The sequence below is a fragment of the Macaca nemestrina genome, chromosome 6 (genome assembly GCF_043159975.1).
Source record: "Macaca nemestrina isolate mMacNem1 chromosome 6, mMacNem.hap1, whole genome shotgun sequence".
NCBI lineage: Eukaryota > Metazoa > Chordata > Mammalia > Primates > Cercopithecidae > Macaca > Macaca nemestrina.
The window spans coordinates 101,034,553-101,060,010 of NC_092130.1; the positions used below are offsets into that span (position 1 = coordinate 101,034,553).

At 40.9% G+C, this 25,458-nt stretch overlaps 2 pseudogenes; one reads left to right on the top strand and one right to left on the bottom strand.

The window, feature by feature from the left end:
• Nucleotides 1-6,879: 6,879 nt before the first annotated feature.
• On the top strand, nucleotides 6,880-14,910 carry LOC105475233 (aconitate hydratase, mitochondrial pseudogene; annotated as a pseudogene).
• An 8,866-nt stretch (nucleotides 14,911-23,776) lies between these two features.
• Nucleotides 23,777-24,994, bottom strand: LOC105475235 (bridging integrator 2 pseudogene; annotated as a pseudogene).
• Between the last annotated feature and the right edge of the window lie 464 nt (nucleotides 24,995-25,458).

Consider the following 25,458-nt stretch of genomic DNA (forward strand, 5'->3'; position numbering starts at 1 on the left):
TGAATATCTAATTTAGAGCACATAACTTCTTATTGGAAAATCAAATATGAAATTTCAATCATGTCTGAGAAAAATCAATATATAAACTGTAACCATATAGGAAATATATTTTTAAAATAACACTATGTACATTTTTTGTAAGTTAGCAAGTAGTTAAATACATTGGTAGCATTTCTATATATTAATATTTTGTGAGCATATGCTCTTTTCCATGATGTAACAAAAGTTCGTGCACAAAATAGAGAAAAAAGGATGATACAAAATGCAAAAAAAAAAAAAAAAAAGATCACTTTGCTCGATCTGCTCCTGCCCATGATATCAGCATCATTATGTGCTCACTACTCTTCCTTGACTCTCTATAACCCTGCAGAGGGGAGATGATAAGTGCAAATGGCCCACAGTGATCATGTACCACCACACACTAGCATAGGACAATAGAACCCAAAAGCTAAATTAATAAGAAGGCAGTGACACAATGGAACTGATTTCTTTAAGGCCTAAATCACTCTAATACCCTTTTTCAAAATTTCTTACTGTAAAGCAAGGAAAGAAAGAAACCAAAACTGAATTTAAAACAAACTCTGAGGCCAGGCACAGTGGATTACGCCTGTAATCCCAACACTTTGGGAGGCCGAGGCAGGCAGATCACGAGGTCAGAAGTTCGAGACCATTCTGGCCAACATAATGAAACCCCATCTCTACTAAAAATACAAAAAATTGACAGCTGTGGTGGTGTGTGCCTGTAATCCCAGCTACTCAGGAAGCTGAGGCAGGAGAATCGTTTGAACCTGGGAGGCAGAGGTTGCAGTGAGCTGAGATCGCACCATTGCACTCCAGCCTGGGCAACAGTGCAAAAAAAAAAAAAAACCAACAACAACAAAACTCTGTTTACTACAAAATAAAGCAATGTCATTTGGTCTCAGTGGAGCAAGTTACCCAGTCACAGTCTAATGCAGTGAAGAATTAAGATGCTCATTGCTCCTGCAATCAGATCATCTGGGTTTGAATCCCAATGTCACCTCTTACCTTGGATAAACCACTTTCACCTGTCCAAACTTCATAAAATGGAGATAGTAGTAAATCTTCCATACAATAGTTGAGATTAAATGAGAATTGAATGTGGTAATCCTTATAAAGTTCTCAGCCTGTATCTGCTACTACCTAAATGCTAAGTAATAGTGTCTAAATTTCACTGGGTTGAATCTTGATCCTGTTTCACAGGCTGCCTGTGCCTTAAGGTGAGAGGGTATCCCCAAAGGGCTCTGAAAGTGTAGGGGAATGGGGTGCCTTTCCTGGAGCTAGATACAGTGGTGAAGGCAAAGCTAGGTTTGGTCAAGCAGGCAAGATGAGAATATAAAGCTTGGACAGATGATAGACAGAAAACTGAAGCAGGCTGCCATAGAAGAAAGGGGTAATTAAGACAGGAAAGTGAGGAGGAAGGCATGGCAGCATTTGGCCTGCAGCCAAGATGGTTCCTGCTGGATGCAGAAGTACTTGCCTGTGTCAAAACTTCCAGCTGGGCAACTGGCTATGGTGCTGTGTGTTATCCACTGATGGTCCTGCCCTAGGGTAGTTCTTCCCCGTCTTTAAGGGAGTCTGGCTCCTTGAACAGTGACTTCAAAGAGAAACAGCCAGGAGACTGAAGAAACTCAGGCCTTTCCTTAGGAAGGGGAGAAGTTCAGTCCGTTCATTCATTCAGTCAGTATTTATTGCATATCAACTAGGGGACAAGAAAGGAGCTAAATGACGAGGATATAATTTATCTAAACTGGTGAACAGAACATATGTGAAACTTGCCTTTGTGAATTTTGCTGTCTATTAGAGGAAGACAAACTTAAACATGTGAGTAAACAAGTGAATATATAACCACAAATTGTAAGCAGTCCTGTGAAGGAAAAAAATAGGATGCTATGTGAGAGAACAGGAGAAAGATTCTTATTTATACGTCAGGTTGGTGATGCGGGGGTAGGGTTGCGAAAGGCTTCTCTGAGGAGGTGACAGTCAAGAACTAACTTAACTTAACTTAACTTAACTAAGTTAAGAACTAACGGATAAGTAAGAATTAGATAGAGTTGTAAGAAAAACTGCCATAGAGAGGAAACATCAGTTGCGTAGACCCTGAGGTCGGAATGAGCCTAATCCAATCCAGGAACTGGAAAAAAAGACTGCAGAGCCACGTGCCAGGGGCACCAGTGAGACGACATGGAGCCAGAAGTGTAGGCAAGGACTAGATGATACAGGGTGTTATGATGCCATTGTCATCATTTATTAAAGAGTTCCCTTTGTATCAACCCCTGTGGAAGAGGGGAAGGAAGTGAGAAATGCTGGGAACAGGCCCTAAGCCTGTCACAAACAGGCCTTAAAGAAACTGGCCATAAACAGGATTTCTGCAGCAATGTGACATGCTGGTGACAGCTAGCATGCACACTTCTAGAAGTTGTTAGTTTACTGGAGCAGGGCAAGGGAAACCTGGCCCACCCAGAGCGGAAAACTGCTCAAACCACAAACAATAGCAGGAGCGGCCTGTGCCTTAACAACGTGCTTTTGCTGCAGATAATCAGCCAGAGCCTGTTTCTCTGCTCCTCACTAAGAATGCTTTGTTTCCCATAAGGAATGCTTTTAGTTAATCTATAATCTATAGAAACAATGCTTATCACTGGCTTGCTGTCAGTAAACACATAGGTCAAACTCTGTTCATGGCTCTCAGCTCTGAAGGCTGTTAACCCCCTGATCCCACTTTGCACTCTATTTCTGTATCTTTGTCTTAATCCCTCTAGCACTGCTGGGTTGGGTCTCCACGACCGAGCTGGTCACGGCAGAGAAAGATGGGGCAGAGCAAGACATGAGCTGAGTGGCAGACCCAGATGACAGCCACAGCCAATCCCATGTGAAGCTCCGCAGCTAGAATGGCTATCCAGAGTTGCCCAGAGTTGGCCAAGCCTTTATACTCCCGCGAAGAGTGGTCCCTGGATGCAGGGCACCCTGGGAAGGATGAAGTGGCTCCCCGTGTCTGAGGTCAGCCTGCAGGGGCTGACCATTGAAGACATCTACCAACAGCATTCCCAGCAGCCAGACTGCTCACTGTGTTCACCATAGCCATGGTCTGGGATGGTTGGGATTTATACAAATGCAGTGGAAAGCCTTCATATGATGGGAATGAAGTAAGCAAACCAATACGGCTGCTGTATGGAGCCTGGATCAGAGGCTACAGCTTGGAAACAGAGAACCCAGTCAAGAGGCTGCTGTTCAGGCGAGGGATGCTGGATGCTGTGGCTAGGAAGGAAGGAGCGGTGGTGGAGAGAAGTGGAGAGATTCAAGATATACAGAAGAAGCAAAGAAAGGAATTAGTGAGGGCTTATTTCCAGCAATATGAAATCCATAACACATTATGAGAGAAAAATGTGAAAATCAAAGGCTATGCTAAAGAACTCAATCAATATTCTTAAAATAAAATTTTATTTATCTAAGTAGGATATTGCAAAGAGAGTGTGGTTACTTTGGGATATAGCTTTGAACTTGCTCTCTTTCAACCAGTTAGGTTTAATGTGGCCTTAGCCTTCCATTTGACATAAACATAAAGGGCCAGCAGTGGACTGGCCCCCAAACAAGTGACCAAAACAACATTTGTGGAAAAGCCAGCATTTCTTTTGGAACAAAACTGCCAGACAAAGATTTGCCTACAGTTTACAAAAGCGAGAACAAAGTTACATGCAGTTACAAAGGCATTTTGATTGATCACCACCTTGAAACATAGCATTCTGGAACAGCATATGATCCAAGTATCCCATTTTATAGACAGGAAGACTGAGACTCATGGCAGATGATTGACTTATGACCACATAGAAGATTTGCAACCAAGTGTAAACTAGAATTCAGCTTTCTTCTCCAGAGCATTTCCCACTATGGTTCACATCCCTTCAAATGGTTAGATGTGGAGGAAAAGCTGCAGAATTGAAGCTCCTAGCCAGTTATTCCTAAAACTAGGATTCTATCTCATAAGACAGGACAAGGAAGGTTTGCTCATTATGTTTTTAAAAGGACCGAGTCTTGCTCTGTCACCCACGCTGGAGTGCAGTGGCACAATCTCAGCTCACTGCAACCTCACCTCCCAGGTTTAAGCGATTCTTGTGCCTCAGTTTCCCTAGTAGCTGGGATTACAGGCATGTGCCATCATGCCTGGCTAATTTTTGTATTTTTAGTAGAGACAGGGTTTCGACATGTTGGCCAGGCTGGTCTTGAACTCCTGGGCTCAAGTAATCCACCCGCCTTGGCCTCCCAAAGTGCTGGAATTACAGGCATGAACCACCACACCCAGCCTGCTCATTGTTACTCTTCACCAAAGAAACTGATGATCAAATCAGCATAAATGGTCCATAAAAGATCTAACGTAGTATTCTCTAATCTGTCTTATCTTTTGAATATAGACTTTATTCACATTTTCAAATATTCCTGAAAGCTCCCTAAAGCTTTAAATGTGCCATGAGGAAAGTGCTCACGTTCATGGATTTCCAACTTTCTTATCATCAATTTTCAGTGTCTTTATTCTTTTTCATAAAGGTCAATGAACAAAAATTGCATTCTGAGATGCAATCTCCTGGATTATAGACCTTCTAGAGAATCTGCCTAATGTTCCAGTCATCACACACAGCAAAGACAACTCCTGATCCATGAAAGAAAAAACATGCCACTGAGACCTTTTGTATGAATCTTTTTGTTAATAGAACCAGTGAGCTTCAACTGAATTCAATCTTAAATTTCCAGAGCACCACTGCTGGATGCTCACAGAAAAAAACAGGCGCTCCTCTAGGATATCTTAACATTTAAAATTGGTAACTTATTTTTCCAGCATAATGTGAGGAAGCATGAAACTTTTCTCTGCTTGCATTTATTCCTGGTCCCCTTCCCAAACGTCTGCACACTGCACCTGATAATAATGTGTCAGTGGGCAATGCCAAACTTAGCAGGGAGACAGGAGAGAGACAGAGGGGAGAGGAGGAGACAAGAAGGGAATAAGGAAAGAGGTAGAAAAGATGAGGTGAAAAGTAGGGGGAGAAGGGGGAGAAGGGAGGGAAGAAAATTTAAGGGTTAGGGAGGGGAGGGGAAAAAATAGAAGGGACTGGAGGAAAAAGGAGGAACTGGAGGGACTGGAGGAAAAAGGGACTGGAGGAACAGATCAGGGAAGAAAGCAGAAAGGAGGGAAGGCTTATGAATTAGCTCTCATTAAGCTTTTCTCCTTTCATTACTTTCTTCTAGTAGCTAAGAGGAATTTGAAGACATTTCCATAAAAATTTATTTTTGTAGGTACAACAGATAGGATTTTGACAGCAAAGTTCTGATAATTACCCAAGTGTATATTAACAGTCTGTATTCAGGACTTTCAGAGCTTTTAAGATACAACCAATATTTTACAAAATGTAGTTTTCTTCTATTAAAATGAATTAGATAATAACCACGCTTAATGAGCAACTACAGACTGGAAACACAGAGTGTGAGACTACATAAAACAATTTCTATAAAGTGATTAAGATGGTAGCTGGCCTGTAGAAGCTCAGCAAACAATAAATTATTATTATTTGTGTAATGTTGCAACCCAACAAAACTTACAATAAAATTAGTTGTGTACATATACATAAGTGTATATGCATGTGGTAATTAGCCATAAGTTCACAAATGTTAGTGCACGTGGTAATTAGCCATAAGTTCTCATAAATTCTTGTAATTAATATTACCTTTATAGAACCAGACCTAGTTTTTCTATTTTTCATTTTAGAGCTCTACATCTTTATAATGTACCATTGTTTATGTTTTCCCTAAATGCAGTTTAATTCTCTTTGCACATTCATGATAATCCCATTGTTAAATGCCATAGAGGCCAGATAAGTTCCCCCAAGCAGATGCCCCAGCTTTCCCATCATGCCTTAGGCAAACACTCCCTGGGCTCATCTGGAAGTGGGCTGGCCTGGGCACCTGAGGGTAGAAGAGCTCAGGGTTCCTGACTGTGGAGTATGAACTGTGCAGCATCCCCCAGAGAAAGGACACGTGTGAGGGGACAGGCTGGGCACAGGGAGACTCAGAGCGAGGTGGTTGATGTGTTTGGGAGAGAAGACAGAGTGACGGTCAACCCTGGACACAGGGGTGTGGAGCAGAGCTGACTGGTAGGTTGGGTGAGCGGGATCTAGTTGGGCCAGGATTGGATTCAGGCAGGGCCAGGGACACCAGGGAACTTTTTAATGATTTGGGGGAAGCCTCCAAGCAGAGAGATTTTGGAACCTAGCCATAATGAGTGCAAAATGGCAGAGATAAGGTCAAAAGAACACAGGGGTTCTTCTCTATACAGGCAGAGAAAAGAAGCAAAATTATTCTCCCCTTCTGTCCTGCTTCATACACTTGTTCTCTTATTAATATTCCAACTGTACTACCCAGGCATGTCCTCCAGTTCTCCCATCTCTCTAGGCCTCAGGATGCAGACTATCGATCGAAGTTGGTAAGGTGAGATGGGGTCTGGGGAGTGGGACGTGGAGAGAGGAGACTAGGAACAGAATTTCTTCCAAGCTTCCTTAAACCAAATTAACCACAGAGGGATCACACAGAGAGAGTAAAAGTACTTAAACTCTGTGACTCCATCGCCTAGTTTTGAGGGTTCAGTGCCTACTCCCCAGCTTCTATCTTCAAAAATGGGGATTGTAATCATTCTGGGGATTATATATCCTTCTAAGGTTGAGGAGGAAAAAGCTACATAACCATTTCCCAAGCAAATGCATCTGCATCCAAAATTCTGATTACAATTGCAGGGAGTTCATAGACCCCCTGGATCAAGTCCAGGGACCACAAGTTAAAAATAATTAATACCTACATGTGTTTACCGTGAATCACGTCCTAATGCTAAGTAAATACGTGCAGCAGCATAAGGGACTGAACATCATCTCCCCAGCGTTTTCGGGGCCCAAACTCCCAACATTTCTGCAGTTTCCATGGGATCAAGTGAGAGAGCTAAACAATGAAAACAAAAGTTGCTTCGTGGTCATTTCCCTCAGCGTTTGAAGTGAAATAAAATTAATGACAAGGACAAAGCATTTGTTAATGGATACAAAGTTTCTGTTTGGAGTGATGAAAAGTTTTGGAAGTAGAGAGTGGTGATGGTTGAATATCACTGCGACTTTGATTAATGCCACTGAATTATATGCTTAAACTGTTTTAAAATGGCAAATCTTATGTTATATAGTATACCACAATTAAAGCAAGGTTAAAAAATAATACTTTAAAGAAGGAGGAAAGTGTGAGTATACCAACAAAAAAGAATCTAATACTATGCCTGGCATGTAATAGACACTCAACGAAAGTTACACTCTTCTCTCCCTCAACCCCGAATATGGGAATTCCCGCAGGGCTACCACACTTCCTGGTCTTTGGTGGCTCCTGTGGAAGGTCCCTTCCCTTGCTCTCTCACCCTTTCTTTTGAATTTTTTTTTTTTTAGCTTTATTGAGGTATAACTGATGTACCAAAAATTGCACACATTTCGTGTGTACCTCTTGATGAGTTTGGAAATGTGACTAGTCATGAAACCATCACGACAACCAAGGCACTAAACATATCCATAACCTTCAAAAATGTCTTTATGTTCTTTTGTGGGATTTGGGGGGTTTGTTGTTATTGTTTGTTTGGTAAGAACACAACATGAGATTATCCTCTTACATTTAAAAGTATACAATACCATATTGTTAAACCTAGGTACTATGTTGTACAGCAGGTATCTAGTACTTTCTCATCTTGCATAATAGAAACTTCATACCCATTGAAAAATAATTTCCCATTTTCCCCTCCCCCAACCCCTAGCACTCACCATTCTAATCTCTGTTTTTATGGGTTTGACCATTTTAGATACTTCATATAACTGGATTCATATAGTATATGTCCTTCTGAGACTGGCTTATTTCACTTAGCATAATCTCCTCTAGGTTCATATGTGTTATCAAAAATGGCAGGATTTCCTTGTATTTTTTAAGGCTGAATAATATTGCATTGTAAGTTCATATGACACTTTCTGTATCCATTCATCTGTCGATGGGCATTTGGGTTGTTTCCATATTTTGGCTATTATGAATAATGCTGCAATGAACATAGGATAGGGAACACATTCAAACCATAGCCCCTTCTAACTCTCTTCCTGTTCCCCAAACTATAGGATCCATAGCTCCTCTCCAACAGGAAAATCATGCACTGATATCCACCTGCATTACATGTAATCTAGTACGTTAATGGAAAAACTTATGCCTCAGGTCCTCTAGAATCTTAGACTTTCATATTCAAAATTCAGGCTTTTGCAATCAAATCTTCTTCTGCCAAACAGTAAAGAGACTCAAGAGCCCATTTTGAATCTCAAACTTGAGAACCGGTTTCTTATTTGTTTTCTCTGCTATAATATTCCTTCCAGAGGAAATTGATACCTCTAGTCTAGTTTGAATGGTGACAGCATACCAGAGATTAAAAGGAACTAACAGGAATTTTTTCAAATGGTTAATATATTAAAATGTTATACCCTATTCCTCAACTGTGAGTGTTTACCGAAGGATTTTGTCTTTGTGTGGCTGTGCATACATGCAGTTTGGCAGGAATGCAGACCATATGTACTGCTCTGGCCCCCATCAGCCTGTTTTGTTTTTTTTTTTTTGTCAGCAATATCTGGTTATATGTTCATCAGAAACATTTTGTTTTCATGATCATTATAGCGGCTTGGATTCAGAGCCACTAGATCCATAGAATATGCAGATAAAAAGTAGAGTCAGCCTATTCAATATATTTCAGTAGTAGCCAAGAAAATTCAGGCACCAAGCAGGAAAAACAAAAATGGAAAAGATGTATGTGCTTAAGAATTAACAATTGGGTATCATTCTTTGAACCAAAAAAGAATACAAAAAGTACTTTATCAGTAGCAAAGCTCATTAGTTCTTTTAATACCAATTGTAATGTCCCAAATCCCTCCTGTCTTTCCAAAACTGTTTTATTATACTTGATAATTTTTTCATTGAAATGAACTGAAACAATTCTGAAAGAAACGTCTATACAGCTGGAAGCCTTGGAGCAGATGAGAGTTTGAGTAAGCTCAGTGAGAATTTAGTCAAGCTACCCTGGCTTGTAATTCCTTTCCTAACTTATATATAACTTTGATTGAATATTGCTATTTTCTATCAACCACAGTTAGGTTAGATCTTTACAGAAGCCATTTCAACCTGAAACTTTAAAAAAGTTCAGATGTTAGTGTTCCAATGTTCAATAATTTTTATAGACTCCTACTGTCTCTGGTTTATATATGAGTCAAAGAAAGAGAAAGTCCAACAAAACCCAAGTGATTCATAGAAACCTAAGATTAACTTGTTGTCCAGTTCATTTCCAGGGTCACATTGCAGGGGATGATAAACCATCTTACTTTAAAAATCTGCATAGAGGTAGATTCTATAATCTTTTTAAATTGCTTGCTCTAAGAATCTATGTTCTTTGTGCTTTTTTTGTTTTTTAAAAAAATCTTTTAAGATTATAAAATTAATATTTATTTTTAGATGAACACAATATAGAAAATATTAAAGAGGAACTCTCCCTCTCCATCCCCATGATACCATGATTAGCCTGGTGCTAATCACCAAATACAAGCAGAGTTTGAGCACTAGAGTCCTCGGGTGACTCAGATGTCTCTGGGACATATCTGTTCAATCCCAAGGGCTGCACTCCAGCACTCTATGTGTGTGGAGATTAGGAGGGAGCTGTCCTGAAGGAGTGCCCACGAGAAGTTTGACCTAATTCTGCCAGCTGCCTATATGGTGTATGGTACTGGCCCATTCCATTACTCTCCGAGTCCTGTGAGGGTATTGGGAAACGTTGTGATTAAATATCGTAAAAGCAATTTCACTACACTGTTGTACACACTGGGGCCAAGGCAACTACCTTAAGACCCCTCTCTCAGATTATGACAAAACTAAGGAGGGATTCTTTCCTGGGGCCAGAGGTGCTCAAGCGCCTCTGTGGTGAGGCCGATAGCACAGAAGTCCGGCCTTAGTGCCCACTGGGAACAGATGTGCTGGTGAGCACATTTTAGAACTCCCCAGCTCCAGGACTGGGGGATTTATTTGGAGCATGTTTTGTAAAGAGCTGTGGTTCTATATAACACAGGAAAGAGGTAGAACCAGGGAAATAAGTGTTTTTACTAATAGTGTAAACCCCTTAGTATCTGTAGGCAGGTGAGGGCTATGAAAATTCATATTAAATAACCATAACTTTTTATGATTCAATAATTTTATTTCCTAGGGTGTTTTGTACATTGCATTTTTCATTATTTAATGAACAATGTCTTATTTCATTTAATATTCTTCAAAACATCCTTTTGTTTTGTGCTCCTAGATATCCCATCTTGATTTGGAAGGTCTCCCCCATTCCTAGATTATACACATGGTCTGTTAGATTTTTATTATTTTATTTTTATAATCAAACTTCTTTACTCATTTTGAATATATATGTATATATGTGTATATATGTATATATGTGTATATATACGTGTATATATGTATAAATTTTCAAGGAGAGGCCTAATTTTAATTTCCTCCAGACAGACTGTCAATTGGGCTAGCATCATTTATTAAATAACCCAACCTTTGCTCAGTGAGTTAAAATACTTCTTTGTCATATATTAATGGCTGCATAGTACGTTATATATACCATAATTTATTTAAGAAAGGCAGCATATGTGCTAGTTAAGATGTAAGATGCAGATTCTAGAGTCAACTGCATGGGCTTGTCATTTATTAGCTATGTGATCTGGAGTAGGTTTCTTATTTTAGCGCAGCAATTTTTTCTTTTTATTTTTCTTTTATTGTATAAAACAAAAGGTTTGACTAAGAAATGCATTTTAAAATAAATATATTTTTTATTTCAATAGTTTTGGGGGTACAGGTGGTTTTTGGTTACATGGATAAGTACTTTAGTGGTGGTTTCTGAGATTTTAGTGCACCTGTAACCTGAGCAGTGTACACTGCACCCGATATGTAATATTTTATCCCTCATCCCCCTCCCAACCTTTCCTCAAGTCCCCAAAGTCCAGTATATCACTCTTATGCCTTTGCATCCTCACAGTTTAGCTCCCACTCCTAAGTGAGAACTTAACAATATTTGGTTTTCCATTCCTGAGTTATTTCACTTAGAATAATGGCCTCTAGCCCCATCCAGGTTGCTGCAAAAGACATTATTTTATTCCTTTTTATGGCTGAGTAGTGTTCTATGGTGCATATATACCACATTTTCTTTAACCACTCATAGGTCAAAGGGCACTAAGGTTGGTTCCATATCTTTGCAATTGTGAACTGTGTTGCTATAAACATTCATATGCATGTGTATTTTTCATATGATTCTTTTCCTTTGGGTAGACACCCACTAGTGAGATTGAGATTGCTGGATCGAATGGTAGATCTACTTTTAGTTCTTTAAGGACTCTCCATACTGTTTTCCGTAGTGATTGTACTAATTTACATTCCTAGCAACAGCGTAAGAGTGTACCCTTTTTACCACATCCATGACAATATCTATTGTTTTTTGACTTTTTATGGCCATTCTTGCAGGAGTAAGGTGGTATTTCATTGTGGTTCTAATTTGCATTTCCCTGATGATTAGTGATATTGAGCATTTTTTCCAGGTTTGTTGGCTGTTTGTATATCTTCTTTCAAGAATTGTCTATTCATGTCCTTTGTCCACTTTTTGATGGGATTTTTTAATGCTGATTTGTTTGAATTTCTCATAGAGTGTGGATACCAGTCCTTTGTCAGATGCATAGTTTGCAGATATTTTCTCCACTCTGTCGATTGTCTGCTAATTCTGCTGATTATTTCTTTTGCTGTGCAGAGCTTTTTAGTTCAATTAGGTCCTATTTGGCTGTTGTTGTTTTTGTTGCACTTGCTTTTGGGGTCTTAGTCATTAATTCTTTAATGTCAAGAGAGCTTTTCTGATGTTATCTTCTAGAACTGTTACGGTTTCAGGTCTTAGATTTAACTAAGGCTTTGATCCTTCTCGAGTTGATTTTTGCATGAGGTGAAAGATTGGGATCCAGTTTCATTCTTCTACATGTGGCTTGCCAGTTTTCCCAGCACCATTTATTGAATAGGGTGTCCTTTCCCCACTTTATGTTTTTGTATACTTTGTTGAAAATCACAGTTGGCTGCAAGTATTTGACTTTATTTCTACATCATCTATTTGGTTCTATTGGTCTACGTGTCTATTTTTATGCCAGTATCAAAGCTCAGCTATTTGTTTGCTTTGTGACCATGGGCAAGTTACTTATCCCTCTGTGCCTCAGTAGCCTCATCTGTAAAATGGGGATAAAATCTCTTATGTTATGTTCATTAGTTGATGTGTTCTGCTGTGGTAACAATTCAATTCCCTATGCTCAATGCTTAACACATCAAAGGTTTATTTCTTGCTCTAGTCATTGTCCAGTGTGGGCCAGGTGGCTCTCTTTGGTGGCTTTTCTCCATGTGATGATTTTGGGATCTGAGTTGCTTCAAACATGTGGCTCCTAAATTGCCATGGAATGAACATAACATAAGAGATTTTATCCCCATTTTACAGATGGAAGAGAAGACAGAGCTGAAGTGTCACTCTGAGTGATCTTTGGACTTAGGTCAATAAAAGGCATATGTTACTTTTGCCCATATTTATTGACTAGAGTCACATAATTTCCAACTGAACTGCTAGGGAACCTGGGAAAGACAGTCTTCTTTTATTCCCAGGGAGAGGAAGTGTTTTGATTAACACAAAGTGCAGTCTCTGCCATATTGACTATTTGCCTTCCAGAAAGGTTATACTGATTTACATTCTCACCTTTAGTAAACGAGACTACTTACTTCCACTCATTATTGTCTATAGCAGTTGTTATTTTTCTTACTTTACTTTTTATGAGTTTTATAAGCTGAGAAAAATGTCAACTAGAAGTTATCTAGAAGATAACATCAGAAAAGCTCTCTTGACATTAAAGAATTAATGACTAAGACCCCAACAGCAAGTGCAACAAAAACAACAACAACAAAATAGGACCTAATTAAACTAAAAAGCTCTGCACAGCAAAAGAAATAGCAGAATTAGCAGACAACTGACAGAGTGGAGAAAATATCTGCAAACTATGCATCTGACAAAGGACTAGTATTTTTATTTATTTGATTTTATTAATTTTAAAATTAAAATTAGCCACTTACACTTACTTATCTTGTTTTATAAATTTCCTGTCCATTGATCATAATAACAGCTGAGTTAATGAAGCAGCTTGATAGAGTGGGGGGAAAGAACGAGATTTTGAGTTAGAATATTTAGCTTTGAGTACCAGACCTATCACTTATTGCCCGCATTATTTGGTTCTCCTTAATTTCAGTTATTTAAGTGTGAAAGAGAGAAAATAAAGTATACTTCACAGGACAATATAGAAGTTAGTAAATATATGTAAAGGATACATATTTTAAATATATATCATTTATCTATATTCTTATAAAACTTCATACATTCCTTTATTGAGTCATATATTCTGTTTTCAATGATTTCTTCTATCCTTTTTTTTCCACTAGACCATAAACGTTTTGAAGGGATGCATTTGTGTTTGTGTTCCTAGAGCCTACCACAATTTCTAACATACGGTAAACTTTAGATGATTGTTTCTTGAATGAATAAATGATTGAATGAATAAACAAATTGACGATATTGGATCCATTTTAGACTTTACAGGCTTAAAAAATACCCTGCAATATATTTGTTTATTGAATCTTCATAACAGTCCTTCGCACGAGCTTGGTAGATACCATGAGCTTCTGAAACAAAATGCTAAAGACCCTCAAATATTTTATACCCTCTCTTCTTTGCTGGGTATATCACTGCTGTTTACCAAATAAAAGGGGGCCCCTACATTGGCCGCTGGGACAGGAAGGACATCAAGAAGGGGGAGAAGAACACAATTGTCACCTCTTACAACAGGAACTTCATGGGCCGCAGTGATACCAACCCTGAGACCCATGCCTTCGTCATGTTCCCAGACATTGTCACAGCCCTGGCCATTGCAGGAACCTCAAGTTCAACCCAGAGACTGACTACCTGATGAGCAAGGATGGCAAGAAGTTCAAGCTGGATGAGCTTCCCCAAGTGGAGTTTGACCCAGGGCAGGACATCTACCAGCACCTCCACCCCCACCAAAGGACAGGAGTGGGCAGCACATTGACGTGAGCCCCACCAGCCAGTGCCTGCAGCTACTGCAGCCTTTTGACAAATGGGATGGCAAGGACCTGGAGGACCTGCGGATCCTCATCAAGGTCAAAGAGAAGTGTACCACTGACCACATCTTGGCTGCTGGCCCCTGGCTCAAGTTCCATGGGCACTTGGACAACATCTCCAACAATTTGCTCATTGGTGCCATCAACATTGAAAATGGCAAGGCCAACTCCGTGCGCAATGCCCTCACCCAGGAGTTTGGCCCCGTCCTTGAGACTGCCTGCTACTACAAGATACATGGCATCAGATTGATGGTGATCAGGGACAAGAACTACGGTGAGGGCTCGAGCCAGGAGCATACAGCACTAGAGTCTCACCACCTTGGGGGCCGGGCCATCATCACCAAGAGCTTCGCCAGGATCCATGAGACCAACCTGAAGAAGCAGGGCCTGCTGCCCTGACCTTTGCTGACCCAGCTGACTACAACAAGATTCACCCTGTGGACAAACTGACCATTCAGAGCCTGAAGAAATTCTCCCCCGGCAAGTCCCTGAACTGCATCATCTGGCACCCCAATGGGACCCAGGAGACCATCCTCCTGAACCTCCTGAACCTTCAACGAGATGCAGATCAAGTGGTTCCGCACCAGCAGTGCCCTCAACAGAATGAAGGAGCTGCAGCAGTGAGGGCAGAACCCGCCGCCCACCCCCCACCCCCCATCCCCCACCCAGCGCTGGAGTCATGTTCAAGTTCAGCTCTACTTGAGCCATCAGAGGATCTGATCCAGCCAGCCATGGCTTCTTATTCCAAGATGGTGTGACCAGTCATGCTTCCTGCTTCCCAGTCAGCCCACGGAGTGACTGTGGTTGGGGGGGATTTCTTAAAATAACTTTTTAGCCCCTGTCTTCCTATTTTTAGTTTGGTTCACATCTTAGGCAGCTCCATGCAACCGTATTTTTTTTTTATGACAAGACTCCCATCTAAAGTTTTTCTCCTGCCGGATTATTTCATTGGTGGGTGAAGGATTCTAGAGAACCTTTTGTTCTTGCAAGGAAAACAAGAATCCAAAATCAGTAACAAAAAAAAAAAAAGAGGGCCCAACCTTTAAACCATGCAGTCAGTACCACATCCTTGTTCTCAGCTCCTAGTTAATGCTCTCCACCTGTATAACTTCACCAGTGTTTACTCTCAGAATGCCTGCTGTGCCCTTAGCCCCATTCTAAGAGTTCCTGTGCATAGATTCTTACTTAAGAAAGTGGATGTAGTCAATTCCTTTAACTTCTATGACCATGTGTTTTACTACATTATCTCTACCACCCACCTATGTTTTGGTCTAGCAGAAAGACCACACCCAAAGGCAAAGAATCCCTGAGCTGACCATTAGTCCAGAAAGAGGCCATGTACTTCAGCTTTGTCCAACAGGTATGACAGCAGTTAACCAAAATTTATCAAACTCTTACACTTTGGGAATTGGGGGTGTGAAATATAGAATTGGGCAGAGAGTAAAGAATACTGAAGCAGAAAGACAATGAGAATGCAGTACACAATTGTCAAATTCAATGCTTGCTCCCCAAAATATCACTACAACAGCCTGTGGATAAGACAAAGCTGAGTGTATTGTTCATCTACTAAGAAAGAATGTCTACAAAGTCTTATTAACAAAGTCAGGATACTGATTGACATTTCGAAGTGTGGTTTAAGATGGGTTCTTTTGATGATAGAGAGGAGCTTAATCAGGATGAGGGTAGGGTTATGATAAAATAGTTTAGGATTGTTGCAGACAGCTAGGTGAGAATTTTAAGAGAACGAGTTCAAAGAGTCTTGGGTATGAACTGGTTCAGGATGCATTCTATAGAAGAGTTCATAGTTCTTTGGGGAAGTTACTGGAACAAGCAATAATATTATTTGCAATTTTTATCTTCCTGGGGAAGAACTGCGTTCAGTAGTAAAGTTATATTGATGAAGACAGTCAACTGTATAGACAATTTTTATTCTCATCACAAAGCAAAAGCAGCAAATAAGTAAACAGAAGCGTAAGGTAGAAAAACACTGTCCAGAGCAGAAACACAGAGGATCTAAAACACACCAACAGGGGAGGGCCTGGTGACCAACCCGTACTGCAGAAAGGATGTCTTTTTCTCTGATCCAGCCTTTCTTGCCTTAGACAATCTGGATCATCATGCTATCCAATCAGTAACTTGTACACTTTTCTCATGTTGAGCAAAAAGAATAAACCAATCCAAATAGAGTATTCCATGCTAAGCCTTGGGCTCACAAGTTTAAATTCTTACAGTTCCATTCAACAACTTCGGAGTTGGAGAGAATCCCATTCGGATATGAGGGAAAAAATTACCAAGTCAAGAAATCATGAACTCTGCCAGCATGTTTAAAACTTTCAGGGTATCAGGCACGCAGTATAAGCTTATTATGCAACAAATATCAGATCTCACAGCTCGCTTCATATATGTACTACCCTGTGAACTGAAACATGTTCGTATTAGAAGTGCATTTGTTTCCAGTTACAAAAATGTGCTGGTTATGATGGATTTAGGAATTATGCTTGTTCTTCCGCATATCCACTCTATGGCATAACTCTTCTTCCCTCTTGTTATCTGGCCTCTGCTTCCACTTGGGACATCTATCACTCCTGTTATCTACCACAAGTTCCCAAAATTCCATCATCCAAGAGTTAGTCTTTTTGTTTTGATTAATAGCAACAGTCTGAGTGGTAGATGATGTGCAAAGAAGAGCCACTCATGAGGGACAGACTAGAGCTTCTCACACACCCAAGTGGCATGGGCCATAGAGTAGGAAAATCATTAGGTCTGTTTTGTGCCAGAAATCTTTGTGATGAGTAAGTTCTTCCTCATATTTCTAAACTTGGAGCTTTTCCCCCTTAGAGCCTACATATTTCACGAAGATATAATATTTGCTAAATTAAAAAGTCACACCAAATTGTCATTGAAATAAAAATACATATGCAACTATCAGTCTGTTCAATTGCCTATAAATTACACAATATATAGGGAAAAGACTAGAAAGCCCTTGTTTATTTCTTCTGGACACACCAAAAAGAAATTTGTCTGTAGTCGTTGTATTTACCAAAGTGTTGTAGTGTTGCCTGGGACAATCAATAGAAGGTTACTTTTCCTTGAGTATCACAAGGTAGTGCAATCCCAGCTCTGCAAATAACTGGTTCTGTGATCTTAAACAAGCTACTTAACATATTATTTGTTCATTTACCAAATAAATGTTTCTTAGGGTTTAACTATTTGCCAGGCTTTGTGCTGAAAACTGGATAAAATGGCAGGTAAAATACAATCCTCACCCTCCATGGCTTTATAGTATAATAATATCTTCAGCTGAAAAATAAGGCAATAACTTCTACTTCAGAAGTTATGAAATTTTTATTTTTAATTTTTGCGGGTACATAGTAGGTATAAATATTTATGGGGTACATGAGTTTTTTTTATAAAGGCATGCAATGTGAAATAATAACATCATGGAGAATGAGGTATCTGTCTCCTCAAGCATTTATCCTTTGAGTAACAAACAATCCAATTACACTCTTTAAGTTACTTTAAAATGTGCAACTAAGTTATTATTGACTGTAGTCACCCTACTGTCCTCTCAAATAGTAGGTGTTATCCATTCTTTCTAACTATTTTTTTGGGGGGTACCTATTAACCATTCCCACCTCCCCCAGCCCTCCCTCTACCCTACCTAGCCTCTGGTAACTATCCTTCAACTCTCTATGTCAATGAGTTCAATTGTTTTGATTTTTATATCCCCAAAATAAATGAGAACACCCAATATTTGCCTTTCTGTGCCTGGCTTATTTCACTTAACATAATGACCTCCAGTTCCATCCATGTTGTAAGGTTATGAGATTTAAATGAGATTATTATATGTGAAAAGTGCCTGATTCTGTGCCAGCTCTGTGGTCCATACTTATTTACTGTTATTTCTCTTCTTTTTCTTCCTTAGCAGAGTGTCAAGCATAATTCACTCGGATATGGTGCTAAACCTAACTTGTACATGTCAGAAATTATATATAGGCAGAGAAGATAAAAATGCTACACATGCCTGATCGAAACCATCCTGGCTAACACAGTGAAACCCCGTCTCTACGAAAAATACAAAAAAAAACTAGCCAGGCGTGGTGGCGGGCGCCTGTAGTCCCAGCTACTCGGGAGGCTGAGGCAGGAGAATGGCGTGAACCTGGGAGGCGAAGCTTGCAGTGAGCCAAGACCGCGCCACTGCACTCCAGCCTGGGAGAGAGAGCGTGACTCTGTCTCAAAAAAAAAAAAAAAAAAAAAGAGAAGAAAAAAGAAAAAAAATGCTACACACGCCTGTCAGGTACTCATGCTGCTTCCAGAGGCCAAATTCGCCGTTTGGGTTTTTTAAAGGTTTGGTGGCGGGCTGCTTAAAAAAGAGTGCTATTTTTAAAAAATAACTATCTTAATTTGGATTCTCCCAGAAGCAGACCCTGAGACAAAGATTAAAGTGCAGATAGTTTCACTGGGAGGTGATCCCAGGAAATCTCTGTAGAGGAGTGGGAAGGAAAGGCAGTGAATAAAGGCTGTGTTACCAAGCAAGTCCTGTTGTTGGCAACTAGGGTTCAGTTCTCTGGGGAACATTTGGAGACAGTGGAGAATCCACAACGCAGAGTTGCTTCCACTGAGGGGTGAGGAGGTTGGGGTATTTGTCCAGGCACCTGCCAACCTCCGTTGGCTGAGAGCTACTCCCAGGACATCACTCCTAGGTACTTTCATCCTGCCCAAGGCTGGCACTGGGGGAACAGCATATCCCCTGGCTGGAAAATCTCCCAGAAAGGTGTAAGTGCTGGAGATAAAGAAGATGAGGGGGGCTGGGCATGGTAGCTCATGCTTATAACCCCAGCACTTTGGGAGGCCAAGATGGGTGAATGGCCTGAGATCAGGAGCTCGAGACCAGCCTGACCAGCATGGTGAAATCCCGTCTCTATTAAAAATACAAAAATTAGCCAGATGTGGTGGTGGGCACCTGTAATCCCAGTTACTTGGAGGCTGAGGGAGGGAGAATCACTTGAACCTGGGAGACGGAGGTTACAGTGATTGTGCCACCGCACTCCAGACTGGGCAACAGAGTGACCCTGGGTCTTAGAACAGAGCAAAAAACAGAAAATAGAAGGAGAAGGAGAAGGAGCAGGAGCAGGAGTAGCAGGAAAAGGAGGAGAAGCGGGGGAGGGGGAAAAAGAAGAAGAGGAGGAGGAGGATAAAAAGAAGCATCTTTTGCAATGTTCAAAACGTTTTGACTTGCCACCAAACAACTGTGTTGACTGGAGGTCTTTTCATTCTTATTAGAAGTCAAATAAGATCACACAATACCACAGACCCTGATGTAAGTAATTCTTTATTGCCTGAAAGATATTCCCATTCCTTAGCCTGACAGTCCACTTCTTCCACGAGCTAGTGCTATACTACCTGTCTCTCTCCACTCCTTGATAAGACCCCTTTTGCAAGCACGCAAGAGCCCCAGATGCATATTCCTACCCCAGGAATTATATTCATTCTGTTTCTCCTACTCAGAATGTCCCCCACCCTGACCAGCTGCCCCTCTTCAAGGCCCACATGAAGCCCCAAGCCTTTAATTAAGCATCTTGACCACATTCCTGGCCTTAACCTACCCATTCCTGGAGCTTCTTGTCTGCATCACTCATTGAGGACTTTGTACTCCTTGCCCTCCATGGTTTATCATCAAGTGAACAATCCTGTCTCACCAAGTGGACCACAAATCCTGTTCTCATGAGTAGGGAGACTGCATGTTCCTTCTGGAAATAGCCACATCCTTTTTATTTTCACGCTTTCAATAGTCAACTGCTTAATGAATGTTGAGTTGTTACAGTGACCTGGGTTGCTTCCTCGTATCTAACTACATATTAGGCAGTCATACCTCTTTAAGGGCAATGAAGTCTCCCTGAAGTGTAATCCAGGTTTCTGAGAACCAGAAAGCTTAATTGATTCAACAATCACCTTGAACTTAAAAAGGAATTACTAAAAAGTGTTTTAAGGAATCCTACCTACTTCATTGTTTGGCAGCTTCTGCCCATCAGCTCCCTTTGCATTTATTGCTGTAACGTGAAGCAGCATGGTGTCATGATTAGGAGTATGAATTCAGGCACCAAATAGATGTGGGTTAAGAGCATGGGCACACTGAACGTGTGACCTCAAGCAAGGGAAATAGCCTCTGTATGCCTCAGTGTGTTCACTTGTGAAATGGTGATATGGTTTGACTGTGTCCCTACCCAAATCTCATCTTGAATTTTAACTCCCACAATTCCCATGTGTTGTAAGAGGAACTTGGTGGGAGGTAATTGAATCAGGGAGGCAGATCTTTCCCATGCTATTCTCATGATAGTGAGTAAGTCTCAAGAAATCTGACGGTTTTAAAAAGGGGAGTTTCCCTGCAAAAGCTCTTCTTCTCTTGTCTGCCACCACGTGACATGTGCCTTTCACCTTCTGCCATGATGGTGAGACCTCCCCAGTTATGTGGAACTGTAAGTCCATTAAATCTCTTTCTTTTGTAAATTGCCCAGTCTCAGGTATGTCATTATCAGCAGCATGAGAAGAGACTAATAAAAATGGGGATAGCATTATCACATCCATAAGTTTGCATGTAAAGCATTTAGCTCAGGCTGTAATAATAGAAACCACTCATTATATGTTGACTATCATTATAAGATAGATTAATTTTATATTATAATATGTACCCAAAATTAAATTTAGATTTGGATATACATTAGCAAAAATTTCAGCTAATTGTACTCTCTCCTATTAAGCAGTACAGCTGGAACTCTCTTAATACACCTCCACTGAACCAGTTCACAAAATTAACAACCACTCTCCATTCCCTCTGTAACAAATGCTGACTGACACTTGTAGGAGGCTGAATTCTCCAGATTAGGAGGCCATGCTTCTGAATACAACCTAGTACTTCTGTTCCCACCTGTGGAGTTGTATTTTCACTAAAGATTCAGCTGGGTTTGCTCCCAAACCTGGTTTTGCTAGTTCCCTTCATCATAATTATATAATTTGATTGAATATTACTCAAACTGACAAAATATGGGTGTGAAAAAGTAGTAATTATGTTAATAAAAATATAAGTTGAATATTTTGGAAGGAAAAATAAATTTGGTAAATGTTTGAATGAGGTGTGGGGAAGGCAACTATAAAAGAACTCTAGAAGAGTTCTACACTCACGTTTTGTTTTTGTTTTTGTTTTTGCAGAAGGCTTTAAATCCTCAATGTACTTTAAAGATGAAAATGGGAATCATAGAGAAAACAATATGGGGTTAGTTTACACATGAAAATGATGCAGAGCCATGATTAGCCAATTCATGCTCAATGAAAAGACCTTAGACCCACATTGGCAAATGGGTGAATAAATATACATGTATAGATTTCAAGTTAAAAGATAATGTTTAAGGTGTGTGGGTTTTTTTTTTTAACAATTCTCATTTATGACCTATTTGATTACTGACTAGCTATGATCTTTATCACAATAAAAATATTTCTTCCCTACTTTGCATTTCAATACAAAGGCTAAAATATAGCTTAGCCTCACTTGTAGGCTAAAATCCCTGGACAAGAAATCTAGCTTTTTGAGAAGAATCCAGAATCTTTTGCAAATGTTCACCTTAGGGGCTGCATTTTGACAGCTCCATTTCTGAAACAGGGCCAAGAAATGTTTTACCAGTCCTGGTCTCCCCAGTTACTTTTCAACACAACCAACCTGCACTCTGGGAGCCAGGAAGTCTCCAGAAAGTTCAGTAGAGGCATCCCTATCCCAAGATGTGGTCTGGAATTCGTCTTGCCATCTTACACACAATATACATGTGGTGAACTTGGACCTCTACATACTTTCAGAAATACAACCCCCTTCCACTCTAAAACTGTCTACGTCTACCTAATCCCTAACTCTCTCAATGCTTTCAAATTATTTCCCCACTTTCCAGCACCTGGAATTAAACCCTCTATGAGCTCACCTGCCTGGGATCCTGAGACTCAACTTGCTCTAATTTATACCATGCTGTGTGAGCTGGACCTTTCCCCTAGATGCAATGGAATATTCAGAAGCATGATACAGTTATCTTCCTGATTTCAAGTGTGGTCCATGTCTGGAGACTCCTAATTTACATCCTACTTGCCGGATCAGATCCTGGGGACCTCCGCACTGGTCAAACCCACTTTTACCCTGCTGGTTAGGACACTATCATTTGGAAAGCACTATCATTTGGACTAGATTCCTAGGCTGGGTCCAAGCCTCTGACTCCTTATCCGTCATTGGCCCATTCCTGTGGTACGGTTTACCTCACGGGGAACCTAGTATGGACTGACTATGCCATGAATCAGGACCATTCTTGGATTCTTGCCTTCATGGCTTCCACCATATTCTAAATCAAATGCACTCTCCTGCCATTTGGGAAAACAAAGAGTTTAGCCTATTCCAGGTTTATTCCAACTCACCTGGCTTGGTCTTCTTCTTGGGCAATGTAATTTTAGGATATAGACCAAAATCTGTTAAGCAAAAGTACTTTACTTTGGATTTATCCTGAAATAATTCTGCAGAAATTTTCTGTGGAAGACTTTAAAACAATCACCTGTTTTGGTTTGTTTGCTCTCCTCTACTTCATGAGCTGTTACCTAAGGATAAGAAGAAACATAATAGGGCTTTCCAGAGTTTTCATGTAAGGGTCCCCCACCCTCACACCAAGTAAAGTTTAGAGAAATGGTATGAGGTCAGAGCAAGAATGGGGTCACGTCTGATCCTATCCTACATACTAGTTATACTTGCTCCAATAGATGCATATTTTTTGACATTTTTTACAGCCAAGAGTTGGGGGGGGGGTTTCTATTTCAATAAAGAGAAAAAAACTATTTTATTTTATTTTTGTTTTTTTGAGACAGGGTCTCTCTGTCACGCAGGCTAGAGCACAACGCTCCAACCCACTGCAGCCTCAACCTCCCAGGCTCAAGTGATCCTCCCACCTCAGCCTCCCAAGTAGCTGGAACTACAGGTGCCTGCCACCACACCCAGCTAATTTTTGTATATTTTTTTTGTCAGAATCAGACTTTATTTAGCAATCTGAAAATGTGTTCTTCTGGCTTTAAGTTTTGCAAAATGGGTCATAAGTCAAAGACACATTTGTTCACTATCTCTTAGTATGTGTGATTATGTCTCTGTATAGACAAGTGTCTGTCTATAGATGCTTTTGCTTTTTATAGTGATTATAGTTCCACTTTAATGTATAAAGTCTTATTCTAGTAATGCTAAAACCTGAATTAAATATTCCCTGAGTCTAGTGTTCTCTTCTCCCCAGCCTGCCTCCCTCCATCTCTCCCATAAGGCTGCTTCTCCACCTCCATTAATGCCAGGTCTTTAGAGAGCACCAGCATTCCTACTGAGAACCCAGGGATGGTTGCTGGCTCTTATATCCCTCTGACCTATACCCTCTGGTTGAAGAGCTTCTTTGGGGAGGTGTGGGGTAAGAGGAGTCTTGGCAGTTTCTCTTCAGAGTTGTGCATTTTCACTGGTAGGTACCTCTTCTTGAGGTTCAGGTGCTGTGAAGTTGCTCTGGTCTGGTACCATGGAGACTTTAAACTGGTCTTGGCCCTCTGAGGAGTCAGCTAAGACAAGCTTATTATCCTCTTCCTTATCTTCCATCTTCTTTGCCTCTCCAGGTTCTGAAGCAATCTGAGATGTCATTAAGGTGGGAAAAGTGCAAAGTTCTTCGGGGTTCTGATCGTGGATGTTTTCATTTTCTTTGGCCTCAGGAGTTCTTACTGGTTTCTCTGGTGGTTCTGGATTAGGAGAGACCTCTAGGGAGGTCCTAGGACTTGGAGTCTCAGTCCCCAAGGAGACCCTAAGGCTGGTGGGTGAATCCCCTCAAGAGGCTGGAGGGCTGGAGGGTATGTTCCCTGAGGAGGGCCTGGGGCTTGGAGTGTCTCTGGGTGGAGGAGGCCTACTAGGGAGTGCTGAGGTCCTCTGGAGAGAGGCTCTCTTCTTTGGTTGTTCAGATCCTTCACTTGTGGTGCGAGTTCGGAGGACTACTTCTGTGGCAGATAATGCAGGCTGCCTTGAAGGACGCAGGGCTCTGCCTGGTGATGGAGCTGGGGAGCTAGGGAGAACTTCCTCCTGGGACTTGCCACTCTCAATGGTAGGCGAGGGCTGGGCCTGGGTGGGGCTATTGCAGGCTGGTAGAGGCTCTTCTTCCTCAGAGAAGCTTGCTTCAGATTCTTCCTTTTCTATTTCTTCATCTTCTAAGGGCTCCTTGATCTCACAATTATCTTCCCCCTGGGCTGCATCAGGTGCCAGATCTTCAGTTGTTGAGACAGATTCACTCTCACTCTTCAAGGAAAGTGTAGAGGGACTAGTAGGTGAGGTAAGAGGACTGGAGACCACAGATGTTTGAACCGGCGGAGAAATGACTAAAGAGCGCCTGCTGCTGCTTGATAGTCCCTTTACCACAAACACTTTATTGGAATGTTGCTTCTCCAGTTTGCTCATCACCTCCTAGAGATTGTGGTTCAGCTTGCTCATTTCCCTGTAGAAGACATCCCTCAAGTTGGAAATGTTTTGGAAGATGGTCACATAGTAGCCAATGTGACTATTACAAAGAATAGGCAGCTCCTCTAGTAGTTCTTAGTTCAGATCTTCAAACACAGTTTGGGCTTTGTTGAACTCTTCCTCTGTCTTGGAAGTCTTGGCCTCATCTTTCTTCTTGGCATTCTGCACTGAGTCCAGGTGATGTCGGGCACCATCATAATCCACGAGTTTTCAACCCCGCTTGGCAATTCCCTCCTTAATATCACTGAACTGGGCCAAGTAGTAAACCAAAGGTGAACGATTTGAACAAAGCACTAACAACTTCTACCAACAACAGGCAGAAGACCATAAGCTCTACAAGGACCTTGAGAACTTCCTTAGTGCAGCTAAAGTGATGCATGAAAGTTCAAAAAGAGTGTCAGAAACCCTGTAGGAGATCTACAGCAGCAAGTGGGATGGTCATGAGGAGCTGAAGGCCATTGTAGGGAATAATGATCTCCTTTGGGAAGACTACGAGGAGCAACTGGCTGACCAGGCTGTGAGGACCATGGAAAACTAATTTTTGTATTTCTTGTAGAGATGGGGTTTCGCCACATTACCCAGGCTGGCCTCAAACTCATGCAATTCACCTGCTTCAGCCACCCAAA